We start from the raw sequence: 16,219 nt of genomic DNA, 5'->3' as shown, positions 1-16,219 counted from the left end.
ATGCTTTGTATTTTAGAGAAATATGCCCTTCAAGTTAAAAAAATACATACATATGTGTGTATGTGACTTCTTTGGACTTTGTGTTCTAAGATCAACTGGCAAACCAAGCTGGGAATTTCCTGTGAATCTGGTAAAATATTGATAGCCTAAATTATATGAATATATTAATTTTACAAGATGTTTTAGAAGTCTAGTTACATATCATTTGGAAATCCAATTTATTTTTAGACTTTTTGCGGAATGTAGTTTTGGCTCATCACAGCTCCGTTGACATCATCCTTGACCTCATAAATATAATTTAATCTCTATGCATCAGCTTTCTGATCTGTAAAAATAAGATAAATAATCTTCCCACACACTTTGCACTCAGAACTCCTCTGGTGAAACAGTAAGCAGGGTTTTAATATATGAGTTTGAGTTTTACTCCAGAATCCAATGTTCTTTTTATCAACACAGAAATGGGCTGAATTTATTTGGTGTTTCAGTTTCAAATTTGAAGACATTATAGATCATGGAAAAAAGAAACATCTGTTGATATCAGGAGTATTATTTTGGAATACTGATATTGTGGAAATACCAGCTGCTTTTCCATGATTTTCAAGAGCCATTTTTGTGATCCTAATATTCATAGAAGCCCTCAAGTAAAAATGACTCTAAAAAAGTTGAAGAGATCTTGTGTATACCAACATGCTTCAAGAACATTTCATTCTTTAAAGATATTTTTAAAACAAAACTTATTTATTTATGCAATTTTTACTCATAGGGCTATATTCTTGGTAAAATACATTTGTTTAGAAAGTAAAAAAAAAAAAAAAATGACTTCTGTGGTGGGAGTAAAAGAAATCTGGCCCTTAGCCTGTGAATTAAAGGTTGAACAAAAAGTTATACTTGTTGGATAATACCTTTAGAATCAGCATTTAGAGACAATGGACTAATACTTTAGTCATGGGAAAGATTCAGGCATGAAAAAAGGAAAAATAATTTAGTTGCACAGTGATTTTTAAAATTACCATGAAATTGTTGGAATTTTTCCCTTTGATGCTCTTAGAATATAGGAAAAACATATTTGAAATGAAGATTCAAAATTGTGTACTTCAAAAACAAAAGAAAATGGAGCTTCCAGATGACCAAGATGGCAATGTAAGATGATCCAGGTGCAATCTCCAACAGAATCTTTGCACAACTAGCGAAAAGGACTCCAGAAAGCAGCTAGAAATTGCAGTAACTGGCAAGTGCCAAATCAAGAAAACATTTTAAAAATAGTAGAAGAAGCTTTTGACACTTCTGCTGCCCCTGACCCACTCTCTCCCCAGCATGGTGCAGAGCCAGCCTGCATTCCCATTGTGGGTCACTGGCCCTGTTCTGAAGGAAGCATTGTCACCTCTATGCATATATTATGGTACCTGTATGCCAGTGCCAATCTGTTGGTGGCAGCCTGAAAAACTGAATCAGGAAACTCTCCTCTGGCTTATCCTTCCATAACTTGCCCTGCAGACAGAAGAGGCTTGTAGACAACTAAGACAGTGTAAGAAACAAATAAGTCAAAACAGCATGATACAAAAGATTACCTGCTGTAAGTTATACAATAGAACACCCAGGAGGGGATGAAGTCTATTTCATAGGGAGAAAAGAGGGCATTCAAGTTCCCCCAAATGGAGGCATTCCTTAGGCAATGAGCAAGCACAAGCACAGGATAAGACATAGGCTCAAAGAAAATGGAGAGGACACCTCCCCCCCAGCCACTTCATTTTCACCTCAAGCTGGTCTTCTTTACAGGAGGACTAAATGTAAAAGTGTGAAAGGTGTTTTTTTTGTTTTTTTTTGTTTGTTTGTTTTTGTTTTTTTTTTTTTTGTGCCTTGGTTTCTTTGTTCTTGTTAGCTCCTGGTACTCAGGAAATCTCTGTCATATCACTATCTGGATACAAACTTAAGGAACAGACAGCTCAGGGAATAAATCCCAGGGTTAACATTTAAAATATTAAAATGTGCAACAAAAGATTACAAGACAAACAAACAGGAAATGATGGCCCATCTAAAGAACAAGATAGAAATACAGAAAACATTAAATACCAGATTTTAGACTTACTGGTTGACAAAGACTTTAATAAATGATCCTCAGTATGCTCAAGGAGGTAAAGGAAAACATGGAGAAAGAACTAAAGGATATCAGGAAAACAACAGATGAACAATTTGAGAATCCCTATAAAGAGAAGAAATTTTATGAAGGAATATGCACCATACTGGAGTTGGAAGCCACAAAATAACTGAATATAAAAAAATGCATAATAACTGAAATGAAAACACACTAGAAGGTTTCAAAAGCAAATTGGAGTTGGCAGAAGAAACAATCAGTGAACTTGAAGACAAGACAATTGAAATGACTCAGGCTGAGGAGCAGAAAGCAAAAAGAATGAAAAAGGTGAACAGAGCCTGAGACCTGTGGAACACCATCAATCATACCAATAGATGCATTATAGGAGCTCCAGAAGAAGAAAGAGGCAGAAGGAATATTCAAGGAAATAATGACAGAAATCTTCCCAAATTTAATAAAAGTCATGAAAATGCACATTGAAGATATCCAGTGAACCCCAAAAAGGAAGAACTTGAAGGGAGCCACATCCATACATGTAACAAACTGTCAAATGCCAAGGATGAAGAGAGTTTTAAAAGCTACGACAGGAAAGCATTGTGTTAGGCACAAGGAAGTCCCAATAAGATTAAGTTCTGATTTCTCATTAGAAACCATGGAGGCAAGAAGGCAGTGGAAGAAAATATTTAAAGTCCTGAAAGAAACAACTGCCAACCAATAATTTTATATCCAGCAAGATTATATTTCAAAAATGAGGGGGAGATTAAGACATTCCCAGAGAAACAAAAGCTAAGGGAGGTCATCACAACTAGATCTGCTCTATAAGTAATGCTAAAGGGAGTTCTTCAGGCTAAAAAGGTAGGAGACTAGACAGTGGATCAAAGTAGCATAGATAGAAGCATCTGGTAAGGTTAAACATATAAGTAATTATAAATACCAGTACTATTGCACTGTATTTTTTAGTAAGTAGCTCCACTTTTTAGTTTTTTTAACAGATTCTAAATGCAAATGCATAGAAAGCAATGATAAATCTATGGTGCACGATACACAATGTATAAAGATATAGTTTGTAACAAGTACAACAAAAAGGTGGAAGGACAGAGGGGTATATGCATACTACTAAAGTTGGTATCAAATCCAACTTGAATTTTATGGGTTTGGGATGTTAAATTTAAGCCCCATGGTAACCACAAAGAAAATATATGAAATCTTTATATACAGAATAAAAGAGAAGGGACTCAAATGCTACAATACAAAACATAAAGTAAATATGGAAGTAGACATTATCAGAAGAATAGAGGGTCAGAGCAGATATAAGACTCACAAAGACCACATAGCAAATGGCAGAAGAAAAGCCCAGCATTATCAGTAGTTACTTTAAATATAAGTGGATTAAACTCTCGAGTCCAAGGTGGAGATTGGCAAGTGGATAAAAAGCATGGCCTAACTTTATGCTATTTACAAGAGACTCACTCACCTTAAATAGAAAAGCATATATAGGTTGTAAGTGAAAGAATGGAAAATAATATACCAGGCAAATAGTAACCAAATAAAAGCTGCAGTAGCTATACTAGTATCAGATAAAATAGGTACTAAGTGTAAAGCTGTTGTGAGAGACAAAGGTATCAATTCAATAAGACGTAGCAATTATAAATATATATGCACTTCATAGTAGACCCCAAAATATATGAAGCAAATATTAACAGATTTTAAGGGAGAAATGATCGTCCTACATTAATAGTAGGAGACTTCAATACACAACTTTCAATAATAAATAGAACATCTACAGAAGATTAAATGGGAAGCAGAAGAATTGAATGATACTATAAACCAACTAGACCTAAAAGACATATGTAGAACACTTTACCCAATAGCAACAAACACACATTCTTCTCTGTGCACACAGACCATTCTCCAGGAAAAAAATATGTTCAGTCACAAAACAAGTCTAAATAAATTAAAAAAAAAAATGAAATAATACAATGTATCTTCTCCAAACACATTGGATTGAAGCTAGAAATCAAGAACAGAGACAGAGCTGCAAAATTCACAAATATGTGGAAATTAATGCAATCTTAACCAATGGGTCAAAGAAGGAATCTTTTTAAAATACAGTTTTATTGAGATATATTCACATACCCTACAATCATCCACAATGTACAGTTATTCACAGTACCATCATATAGTTGTGCATTCATCAACAGAATCAATTTTGGAACATTTTCCTTACACCAAAATAAATAAATAAATAAATAAATAAATAAATAAATAAATAAATAAAATGAAAGTAAATAAGAACATGTAAAACATTCTGCTCACCCATCCCACCATATTTTTCTTTAGTTTTTGTCCCCATTTTTCTACTCATCTATCCATACACTGGATAAAGGGAGTGTGACCCATGAGGTCAAAGAAGAAATCTTAAGGGGAATTAGGAAATATCTTGAGGCAAATGAAAACAAAAACACAACATACCAAAACTTATTGGATGCAGCAAAGGCAGTGCAGAGAGGGAAATTTATAGCTCTAAATACTTACATTAAAATTAAAAAAAAATTCTCAAACTGGAGACTTAACTTCACAACTGGAAGATCTAGAAAAAAAGAAGAACACACTAAACCCAAAGTGAGAAGAAGGAAGGAAATAAAAAACATTAGAGTGGAGATAAATGGAATAAAGAATAAAAAATAAATAGAAGCAACAAAATCAAACGTTCATTCTTAGAAATGATCAATAACATCAACAAACCTTGAGCTAGGCTGAAAGAGAGCTGCAAATAACTAAAATCAGAAATGAAAGGGACATTACTACCAACCCCTCAGAAATAAAAATGATTATAAGAGGATACTATAAACAACTTAGATAACCTAGTTGAAATGTATACCTTCCTAGAAACAAACAAACTACCTATGCTGACTCAAGAAGAAACAGAAGATCTCAATAGACCAATGAGAAGTAAAGAGATTGAATCAGTAATAAAAACTCTCCAAGAAAGAAAAGCCCAGGATCAGATGGCTTCACTGGTGAATTTTACCAAAGATTCCAAGAAGACTTAATACCAGTCCTGCTTAAACTCTTCCAAAAAATTGAACAGGAGGGAACACCCTCTAACTCAGTCTATGAGACCAATATCACCCTAATATTAAAACCAAGATAAAGATACAAGAAGTAAAGAAAATTGGATACCACTATCCTGTATGAATATAGATGCAAAAATACTCAACAAAATATTAGCAAACCAAATCCAATAGCACATTAAAAGAATTATTCATCAAGGTCAAGTGGGATTCATCCTAGGTATGCAAAGGTGGTTCAATATAAGGAAGTCAATTAATGTAATACATTAATAGAATGAAGGAAAAATAACACACATATGATCATCTCAATTGATGCAGAAAAGGCATTTGACAAAATCTAGCACCACTTCTTGATAAAAATACTTAGAAAACTAGGAATAGAAAGAAACTTCCTCAACATGATAAATGTCATATGTGGAAAAACCCAAGCTAACATCCTACTCAATGGTGAGAGACTGAAAGCTTTCCAGTTAAGATCAGAAACAAGACAAGGATGCCCACTATCACCACTGTTATTCAACATTGCACTGGAAATTCTAGCCAGAGCAGTTAGGCAAGAGAAAGAAACAAAAACCATTCAAATTGGAAAGGAAATAGTAAAATTTTTTTATTTGCAGGTGACATGATCCTATATATAGAAAATCCTGAAAAAATTGACAACAAACTAGAGCTAATTAACAAATTCAGCAAAGTGGCCTGGTGCAAATCAACATGAAAATATCCGTAGTGTTTCTCTACCTTAGTAATGACCAATTGCAAGAGAAAATCAAGAAAAAAACCCATTTATAGTAGCAACTAAAAGACTCAAATATTGAAATAAATTTAAACCAAGGATGCAAAGGAATTATACATAAAAAACTACAAAACATCACTAAAAGAAATCAAAGGAAACCTAAATAAATGGAAAGGCATTCCATGTTCATGAATTAGAAGTTTAAATATTTTTAAGATGTCAATTTTACCCAAAGTAATTTAATGCAATCCCAATTAAAAATCCAACAGCCTTCCTCATAGAAATGGAAACATCAAATACATATGGAAGGGCAAGTGGCCCTGAATAGCCAAAACCATCTGAAAAAGAATAGAGTTGGAGGACTCATACTTCCTTATTTTAAACCTATAACAAAGCTACAGTATTCAGAACAGCATGATAGTGACACAAAGACAGACATAAAGACCTATGGATTTGAACTGAGAGTTTACCCACACATCATTGGCCAGTTGATTTTTGACAAGAGTGCCAAGTCAACTCAATGGAGAAAGAATATGCTCTTCAACAAATGGTGCTGGGAAAACTGGATATATATATGCAAAATAATGGAGTGGGACCCCTACCTCACACCATAAACCAAAGTCAACTCCAAATGGTTCAAAAACCTAAATATAAGAAAAAAACTATAAAGAGTCTAGAAGAAAACATAGGGAAGCATCTTCAGGACTTTGTGGTAGGCAATGGTTTCTTAGACTTTACACCAAAACTATAAGCTACAAAAGAAAAAAATAGATAAATAGGACTTCATCAAAATTTAAAACTTGAGTGCATCAAAGGACTTCATCATGAAAATAAAAAGACAACCTATAGAATGGGAGAAAATATTTGGAAAACACATATCTGATGAAGGCTTAATATACAGAATATACAAAGAAAACCTATAACTCAACAATAAAAGACAAATGACTCAATTTAAAAATGGACATGAGACTTGAATAGGCATGATATCTCCAAAAAAGATATACAAATGGCCACTAAGCAGAAGAAAAGATACTCAATATTATTAGCCAGTAGAGAAATGCAAATAAAAACCACAATGAATACAATTTCACACCCACTAGACAGGCCACGACTAAAAAAATGCAAAATTACAAATGTTGGAGATATAGAAACACTTGCCTATTTTTGGTAGGAATGTAAGATGGTGCAGCCACTGTGGAAAATGATTTGACAGTTCCTCGGAAAGCTAAGCGTAGAATTACTATATGACTTGACAATCTCCACTTTTAGATAAATACCCAAAGTATTGAAATCAGGGACTAGAACAGGTATTTGCACACTGATGTTCATAACATTATTCACAATTGCCAAAAGATGAAAGCAGCCCAAATGACCATTAACCAATGAATGGATAAAGAAAATGTGGTGTATACGTGCAGTGGAATATTATTCAGTTGTAAAAAGAATACAGTTCTGGTTCATGCAACAACAGAAACTTGAAGATACCATGTTGAGAGGCATAAGCCAGACACAAAAGGACCAATATTGTATGATCTCACTAATATAAATAATTAGAATAAGCAAATTCATAAAGTCAGAAACTAGAATACAGATTTCCAGGGGCTGGGATGGGAGTAGGGAATGGGGAGTTAATAATTGGTTCAGAGTTTGTGTTTGGGGTGATGGAAACGTTTTGGTAGTGGATGGTGGTGATGGTGGCCCAACATTGTAAATGTAATTAATGGCACTGAATTTCGTATTTGAATGTGACTAAAAGGGGAAATTTTATGTTGTAAATATGTTACAAGAATAAAACTTAAAAAAGAAACATACGAGTGTACAACACAGTGGACCCTAATTTCATGGACTGTAGTTAATAGTATAATTCTAATATTCTTTCATCAATTTTAACAAAGCTACCATACTAATGTAAAGTGTTAGCAATAAGAGGGTAATGCGGTACTGTCTGCATGATTTTTTTTAAACCTACAACTGCTCTGATAAGAAAAATAATGCCCTTTCTAGCACCCTGTTGTAATAGACATTTTAGAGCACCAACTCTGGAAAAAGAAGGTAGGTTTACACCTCATATATACAATTCACCTTTTACCTCAGACCTGCACAAAATCCTGATAAATCTGTTTTTTCACCAGTAAAATTTTGGTATAATGATAATACCCTTCTTACTGGGTTATGGTGAAGATTAAATGGATTACTATTAACCAATATTGGATAAAACTCTCTGATACATAGTGGCTATTGTCATTCCATTGTGCAATTTCTATGTTTTTGTAATTAATTATAACTGAGATTTCCCTAAATTATCACTAAGGAACTACAGAAATCAAAACACAAGGTCACATTTGACATGACAAGATAAAACTTTTCAATTTCCAGGAAAGTTAAGACAATAATTATGTAAATCCAATATTTTATTGTTAGTTATATGGGCTTTAATTAGTTATCTAAGCTTCTAGAAAAAGAAAAGTGAGGGTTAAGAAATTGTAGTTTTAGGAATTCTTGCACCACATTAACAGACTTGCCATTTTGATTCAAATTGTTAGAACTGAGAAAGTACAGGCAAGAATAAATTATTGTCTAGAGATAAATCTACATGTTATTTCTGTATTAAAATATATTTTAACTTTGGACTAAATTAGAAAGTTTGTGCCTTTTCAAGAAAGATGAAAGAATTGATCAGAATTGCACTGTTGATATAAACATCAATTCTTATAACTGCAAATGACTACCGGTTTTGGTTTTGGTTTTGAAGTTTAACCCCATACTCTAAATTTCTATTGCAGTATCATATGGCGTCAGGGAGAGGGATGATCGGGGAGGTGGGGTACGGAGAAAACCAGGTCATTCTTTTCTACTGTTTGGCATACAGATAGTTCAGTATCTCATCACCAATTCTCTGTTACCTGAAGTTTTCCTTGCTGAAAAGACTGGTGTGTGTGTGTGTGTGTGTGTGTGTGTGTGTGTGTGCGCGCGCGCGCGCGCGTGCGTGTGTGTGTGTGTGTATGTGCGTATGTCTCCTCCAGAGACTTCACAGAATGACGTGCAGGTCACTAGTTACTACCTGTGGTAGGATCAAGTTCATGGAGAGTACGAGCCAAAGCAGAGGCAGGATTGTTAGCGTGTCAGGTTTCTTGGTCCATCTGCTCTCAGTTCTGGTGGAGGTTTGATTATGAGGACTGAATTTTGCTCTGCAGACATATACTTGAGTCTTATTGAGATAATTTGCTGCAAAGAAATTCTGGCTACTGCTCAGGTGAAACAGCTTTGTTTCCATACGGTTTCATTTTACTGGAGGTGAGATCCAAGAACTGCTTTTTAATGGGAGAAGGATTTCTCCAAGATGACTTGCTGGGATTTCTTTGTTCCATCTAGTTCTTTCATTTGAGTTGATTGAAGGACATCAGCTAGGATTCTTGTTTCACCCTGCATGCTTCTTGTCAACTATCTTGCCTTTCACAGTCTGACTACATAGGGAAGTTTACAGCCTTCCAGTGGAGTCGGCCAGACCTAGGTGTTATGCGCCATACCTCCAGGGATCTTTACCATATGGTATTTTAGGAGAGGACACAGTTCATTTCAATGCAATTCAAATGAGCAGATTTCTTTTCTTTATTACCCCATTGCATTTGGCGGCAATCCACCAGAGGCAGAATCTAACTCTCAAAGGAATGCTGTGCCCACTCTGTCCATTTAACAGGACATTTGGCTCAAAAATCTAGTCGGTTGATCACACATGTGCAACAGATGTGTGAGCATGCGTAGCAAAATAAAAAACAAAAAAATCCCAGCAGTGTACTGTGGGAAATGTAGCAGAACTACTGGAAAACAGGGACACAAAGAAGTCTGGTACTAAAACTTTGATTTTTGTTGTTGCAAAGGCAGTGTTTCTTATTAATCTTTCCCTCCTTTCTTCTGAGGAAAGGCATGGGTTTCCATTATTATTTTGCAGCGATAATTCATGTTACACTGGTGAGGAAGCTTTGTTCATTTTAACAGACCTCATCTTATGAAGATACAACTCTCAATATTTTGACCAGACTTTCTTGGGCCCCTGCCTCTCAGGAACTGAGTGCTGGCACACTTCCACTGAAAAAACCACCCATTTACAAGAGAGGATATCAGAAATATACATCCTTTCATCCCTGCCCCACAGCCTTACATGGAAAGAGAGAGCACCAGCTGTTTTTCTCATGGTGAATAAGGGTTACTTGGGGAAATCTCTCTTCCTGTTTTTATATGGACAACTAAACTGTTGCATAGCCAGTTAATTTTGGTTAGGTCAACAGCACAAGGTTAATTATTGGAACCTTCCTCATGTGCCTGTGTGAGAGTAAAAAATTAACAGGAACCAAAAGAAGAAAATGAAATATAGAGACTTATTCTAGAAGTGTTACTTATTTGGTAAATATTTATCTTGTTTTTATTACATTTGAAAAGATTCTACTGTTATTCATCTGTGTCTTCTAGGAAATAGTTCAAGAAGTATTTGAAAATCCAAGTGATATGAAATTATCCAAATCAGGAAAGATTTTATATGTTAAAAATATTTAGGAAAAATATATCACTTTTATTTTATAGTGGGAAACTTTTTTAAAAAGCAAGAACTGAGAGACCTAGGTAGCTAACTTATAAGTTTGAAATTGTGTTTTTCTGCTCTCTGTTATACTACAATTTGGCCTGTATAATGTAATTTTTTAAAGCTATGTTATTTTATGTAACATTCTCTTTCTAATCTTGAATTTAATTAATACATTAAAAGACACATGGGCTGATTTCCTTCAATGTCCTAAAATATAATCTTTTATCTAGCTGCAGTTAATTATATAACCTCAGAATAAAGCAACCATATCACTGTTCATATATTCTACTTCTATCATTTGGATTTGGTCAGCATTACATATGGAAAGAGACACCCACCCTGTATTGTTATAAGGATGGTTTTTCATTCATATCCTTGTTGCTCTTAATAAATGTCTCAAAGAAAAATATTCTGCAGCAGCCACTCATAAAGAAACAGAAAATGGCGAAACCACAGCATAGAAGGAAACCTATGTGAAAACACTGGTTGTGTCTTCCTGGATACAGAAAACAAATAGAGCTTTTGAAACAGCTTGCCAATATATGCCTGCCAAATAAAATATTGTTTTATGAAGTCAGGAAAAAACTAATTTTAAAGGTTATTGTAGGTTATTTGTGGTCACTTCTGGTGTGCATACAACATGATGTCATCCTGAACTCTTCTCTATTTATATTTCAGTCTTAGAGAGGTCTTTTGTCTGAAACTCCATCTCAGCTACTAGAGACATCTAAAATACTTATTATTCAATACTCATAAAAATCTAGACTGAAAAAAATAAGAGTAGATGGAAAAAAGTCCCAGCCAAGTCCAGGCAAGAAATCATTCAGGCAGATCCATCTTCTGAAATCATACCTACACTGTAGACATATTTTCAGTATACGTTTGCCGGAGAATTTCTCAAATGACTGGAAACTAGCCACGTGTCCAAATGGCTCTTCTGGAAAATTATTGCCCTTTGAGGAGGGGCAGATGGAACCCCCACCAGAGACATCTTATCTAAGGAAGGGGAGATTGGGCAGCCCAATTTCTCCCTCTGAGTGGATCACTACCCATATTTCCCAGATATTTTTCACTTTGCCTACATGATCTCTGACAACAAATTATCTCCATGCCTGTAGCAGGACTGATTTTTTTTTTTCTTTTTGGGAATTTTTCTGCTTGGAAAATCCCTCTTTGTGGAGTTAGTCCTCAGTGAACTAAGAAATGACAAATAAACACTTGGTGAAGACAGCCTAGAAGGCCAGTGAGATATTAGCAAATGGAGGTGGTGGGAGGTGAGGAGTCCGTTGCAGGTTGGTGGAGCAGCAGTTGGGTATTAGAGGCAGGGCATACAGAGTTACTGAAATGTAAAAGAAAATTCATGTTTATAGTGGAATGTTGGTACTTTAAAAAAAGTCATATCCATGTACCAAGCTGACATAATTTTCAACATATTTAAATTAATTCATTCAGAAAATGTTCTTTGAGTATTTTGATGTGCCACACCTATTATTTGGTGTTAGGGAGTCATCAGCAAACAAAGAAAGGATTCCCAGCCTCTTGGGCCTCAATCAACAAAAGAAGAAAGTTATGTAACAGAAGGTAAGTGCTATAGAAGAAAATGATGCAAGGAAGTGGATTCAGAGTTCAGGGATGGAGGAGTCATGATTTTAAACTTGATGATCCAGTGACACCTCCCTCAGATGACATTTGAGCAAAATTTAAAGTTCTGGAAGGAATGAACTGCATTATTGTCTTCAGGCTGCAGCAGCATTTTCAGGCAGAGGGACAGTAAGTAAAAGAGCCCTGAGCCAAAGAGGGCAGCATGACAGCATGACAGCCAGTGTGAGTCAGTAGCATGTATGTGGGTGAGGGTATTAATATCATATGCACACATAGGTATGAGCAGGTGCAGCTCACACCATACATATAGTTGCCTCAGAATGTCACTGAACATGAAGGGGTACTACCCACAATTCAGGTTTTGACAATCATTATTTGCATGAAAATGGAAAGTTTCAGCAAATCCAGTGAGCCGAAAGATGATTCTGAAGTCACCACCTTAAGTCAGAAACTGTTGGGTTATAGCACAGACTGATGTGCTTGTAGTTATTTTATCAATCACTGCAGAGATTATATAATGCTAGTGTTTTACTGTATATTATATACTCTAAACCTATAAACAAATCTTATGATAATGTTGGCAATGATTTCTTATTGATCATTTCTTTTTGTTAAGTATAGTCTCTGAAATTATTTCTTCATCCCTCTTTGTATAGCTTTGAAGATGATACCAAGCTCAAGATTCATTCGGCTTTGATAAAGTTGTAAAGAATGCATGGTAAAGACAGAGAATAGGGTTAAGTGATGAGTCAGTAAGCAAGATACAAGAAATAAAAACTTGGCTATTCCGCACGACACTGTACACTTGTTTGCCGACGTGAGGGTCTTATAAAGGTCTGATCTTCGGTTTCCATGTCCCTGGGAGGCCATGTGTTGGGAGAAATCTCTTGAAAAGAAAGTTGGAGGACGGGCTGAATTAAACTCAGGAACAGAAAGATAAGATTGGAACTCTCATCTCCTATTTTCCTCTTTTAATTTTAGGAGGAAGAGAATACATTTTGGCCCCTCGACAAGGTTCTGCACTCTCTTTGACAACAGAACACCTGGAGAGCCATGGTTTTTTGACAGCAGAGGTAGCAAACCTAAATGTGCATCAGCAACCTCACTAGGAAACAGGTTAGCAACTTGTCATTTCTATTTCTATGTGAAGGGAGGAAAAGAAAGCTTTTGCCCTCCAAGATGTTCTTCAGTTTTAAAGTCTGAAAAATAATAACACAAAGCAAGTGAACTTTGTGTGAGGTGAATGGGCCTGATCCAGGAGGTGAGTCGGGTTCTCGGCCAGCCTGCCCTGTGTCGTTCCAAGGTCCAAGGTGCACCGGGTGAGCCTCAGGCCCAGGGCATCAGGGAGTCTCCTTGGGTGTGTTCAGCTTATGGGGAAGTGTTATTTCGAGGACAGTGCAGCCCTGAGAGACCTCTAAATTCCAATTGTGCTCTGGCTATAAATTAGCTTGAAAGATTTCAGGGACTCTCAGTCGTGTCCTTCTGTTCCTCCTCCATTATAGATACAACTCAGCTCACTTACAAAGATGATTATGAAATATTTTACAAGCTATTGAAAAAACTTCCTGCAGTTCATCTCTGGATGTTATTTAGGTTCTCTTCATCAAAAAAATGAAGATGGATATCATTATGCTTCTTGATACTGAGTAGCATTTCTAGATATAGTAGTAAGGATAGTATTGAGGGGAAGATATAAGATAAGGCTATGGCAGCCACTATTTGTTGAAAAGATAAAAGCTCTGTCCCAGAGTCATATTTTATGCTTTATTTTATTATTTATCCACTCATTTATTTCGATGAAAGTCATTCATTCACATAAGGAAAAGAGCACCTTGTCCAGGAGGGCTTAAAATTAAAACAGCAGAACTCTGGCCCACACATCTTCCATTTTTCCACCCACAGTCCTGATCTAAAGAGCCACCACTTTTTATTTTTAATATTTTGTTCTGCTACTTGTTTTTTCACAACTGAAAATAATATGATTGTAACAAAGTTTTTGTTTTAGCAACTCAGATGTTAACTATGGAGTTTGCAATCTGATGGATGGTGCTGCAGCTCATTCACACAACTGTGAACATTTCTCTCCCCACCTGCACCCTGACTTGGACAATACGGTATTATTTTTCTTTTCTAAGTTGTTATATTAATAGTTAAATAATGTACTTAACCATTCTTTATAATTTCATCAAATATAGTCATTTTTTTGGATCACTCCCAATTGTAAAAAATGAGATATTGATGCTGATAACTTTCTCTCTTCCCCTTTTCCTTCCTCCCATCTAGTACCTTTGCCCATTTGGACTGTTACTTGCATGTTTTCAAGGTTTATAACATTTACTTCCTGCTATAGAACCATAATTTTGTCTCTTGGGCTTGACTGATAGTATAATTCTAAAAGTTTAAATAATTGTATTCTTGATTATTTAAATAATAATTATGCAAAGCCAAACATTATGCTGGGACTGTATTTTTTTCATTTAATTCTGAAAGGGTCAAATATCATGCCTCTGTAGCACTTGAAAGAAAAAGTCTCTCAAACAGAATCAAAAGGGTTAACTGTTCTTTAATTCTGTAATAGCTTGATACAATTGTTCTTTAATTCAGTAATAGCTTGATACAATGCTTCATTTTAATTATTCCATTATTTTTCTGTATAATTTTTCATTCTCCACGAAGATTCTATTAACAGTCCTCTTTTTTTCTATTGAGAGACAAGATATTTTATGCCATATTATTACTCTCTTTCAGCTTCTTGTTTATTTTTCTTTCCATTTATATATTTTGTATATTTTAAACAGTTCCAGGATCACAGAATTGGATTAATCATAATTCTTGGTTTATGATTCTCTGTCATCGTAGGTATTCATGTGTTTATTTATTTACACTATAATGAATCCCCACAATGAAGCTCAAGAATTAGAAGGTTAATATAAGTTTTATCTGTTTTTGAAATTTATGAACAGTATATTTTGCTGTTGTGATCTTTTGAGACTTGCTCTTTTTCTTAACATTATTTTCCTAAGCTTCATTCTATCTTGGCACATGTGGCTTTGGTTAACTTATTTTTACTACAATATAATTCTCCATTGTGTGAATATACTATAATTTGTCATCCTGATGATATATATTTAGTAGTTTCATTATTTTTCTATTACAAAAAGTGCTAAAATTAATCTACTTGTACATGTCTCATGGTTCAAACATGTAAGAGTTACTTTGAATATGCTCATGTTGAAATTGCTAGGCCATAGAATATGTGATTATTCATCTTTAAATAAGAATGCAAAAATGTATTAAACTGTGGTAGAACAAATAGATACTTCTGACAGTGATGCACAAAAGGTTATAGTGATCCATATCTTCTATAATGCTTTGTATTAAATGATTTCTTAATTTTCCTCATTTGAATGGGTTCAAGATGGGGGTCATATGGAAGGTTTGATTTGCATTTATCTGATTATTTTTTCTACCACTTTTTAAAAATTGACTTTATTGAAGTAATTGTGTTAACAGTAGAATTCATCAATTTTAAGAGCACAAAATGGTGAGGTTCGAAACAGTTATATAGTCATATAAATTTCACCACATCAAGATATAGATAATTTCCATCACTCCAAAAATCCCTTGCCTCATGTTGCTTTGTTGTCAACCCCTTCCCCGTTCCAGCCCTGGGCAACCATTGACCTGTTTTCTGCCACGATAGTTTTATTAAAGTATGTAGTCTTTTGTGTCTGCTTCTTTCACTTTTCATAATGCTTTTAAGATTCAACCACATTGTTTAATGTATCAGTAGTTCAATTTTTAAATATTTCAAAGCAATTCTTATATTTCAAGTTTTATGTCTTCCTTAAACTTTTTATAATAACATATAAGCAACTCAAAATTTCCCATTCTAACCACTTACAGGTGTATAATAAAGGCATATTAATTAAATTCATGATATTATGCTGTCACCAACATCCATTACCCACACTTTTAAAATTTTAACTTTTATTTCTATCATGCATTTCAAATGAAATTTTGTGTATGGCATGAGGTCACGTTAAGGCATAGTCTCCCAGTTGTCCCAGCACATTTTGTAAAAAGATTATACTTTCTCTATTAAGTTAATTTGGCACCTTGTCAAAAATCAATTAACA

The 16,219-nt window shown here is 34.8% G+C and overlaps 1 protein-coding gene across 1 annotated transcript in view; it reads left to right on the top strand.

Annotated features, from left to right (window-relative positions):
• The window catches only part of CRPPA (CDP-L-ribitol pyrophosphorylase A), a 359,365-nt gene extending 345,171 nt beyond the window's left edge, over positions 1-14,194 (top strand). The window contains exons 10-11 of the transcript XR_005217022.1: positions 13,062-13,196; positions 14,094-14,194. The gene's annotated coding sequence lies outside the window, so the exon portion shown is untranslated. The remainder of the gene's footprint in view (positions 1-13,061; positions 13,197-14,093) is intronic.
• The last annotated feature ends 2,025 nt before the right edge of the window (positions 14,195-16,219 follow it).

This window comes from Choloepus didactylus, chromosome 5, assembly GCF_015220235.1.
Source record: "Choloepus didactylus isolate mChoDid1 chromosome 5, mChoDid1.pri, whole genome shotgun sequence".
Taxonomy (NCBI): Eukaryota; Metazoa; Chordata; class Mammalia; order Pilosa; family Megalonychidae; genus Choloepus; species Choloepus didactylus.
This window is presented reverse-complemented; position numbering and strand designations above follow the sequence as displayed.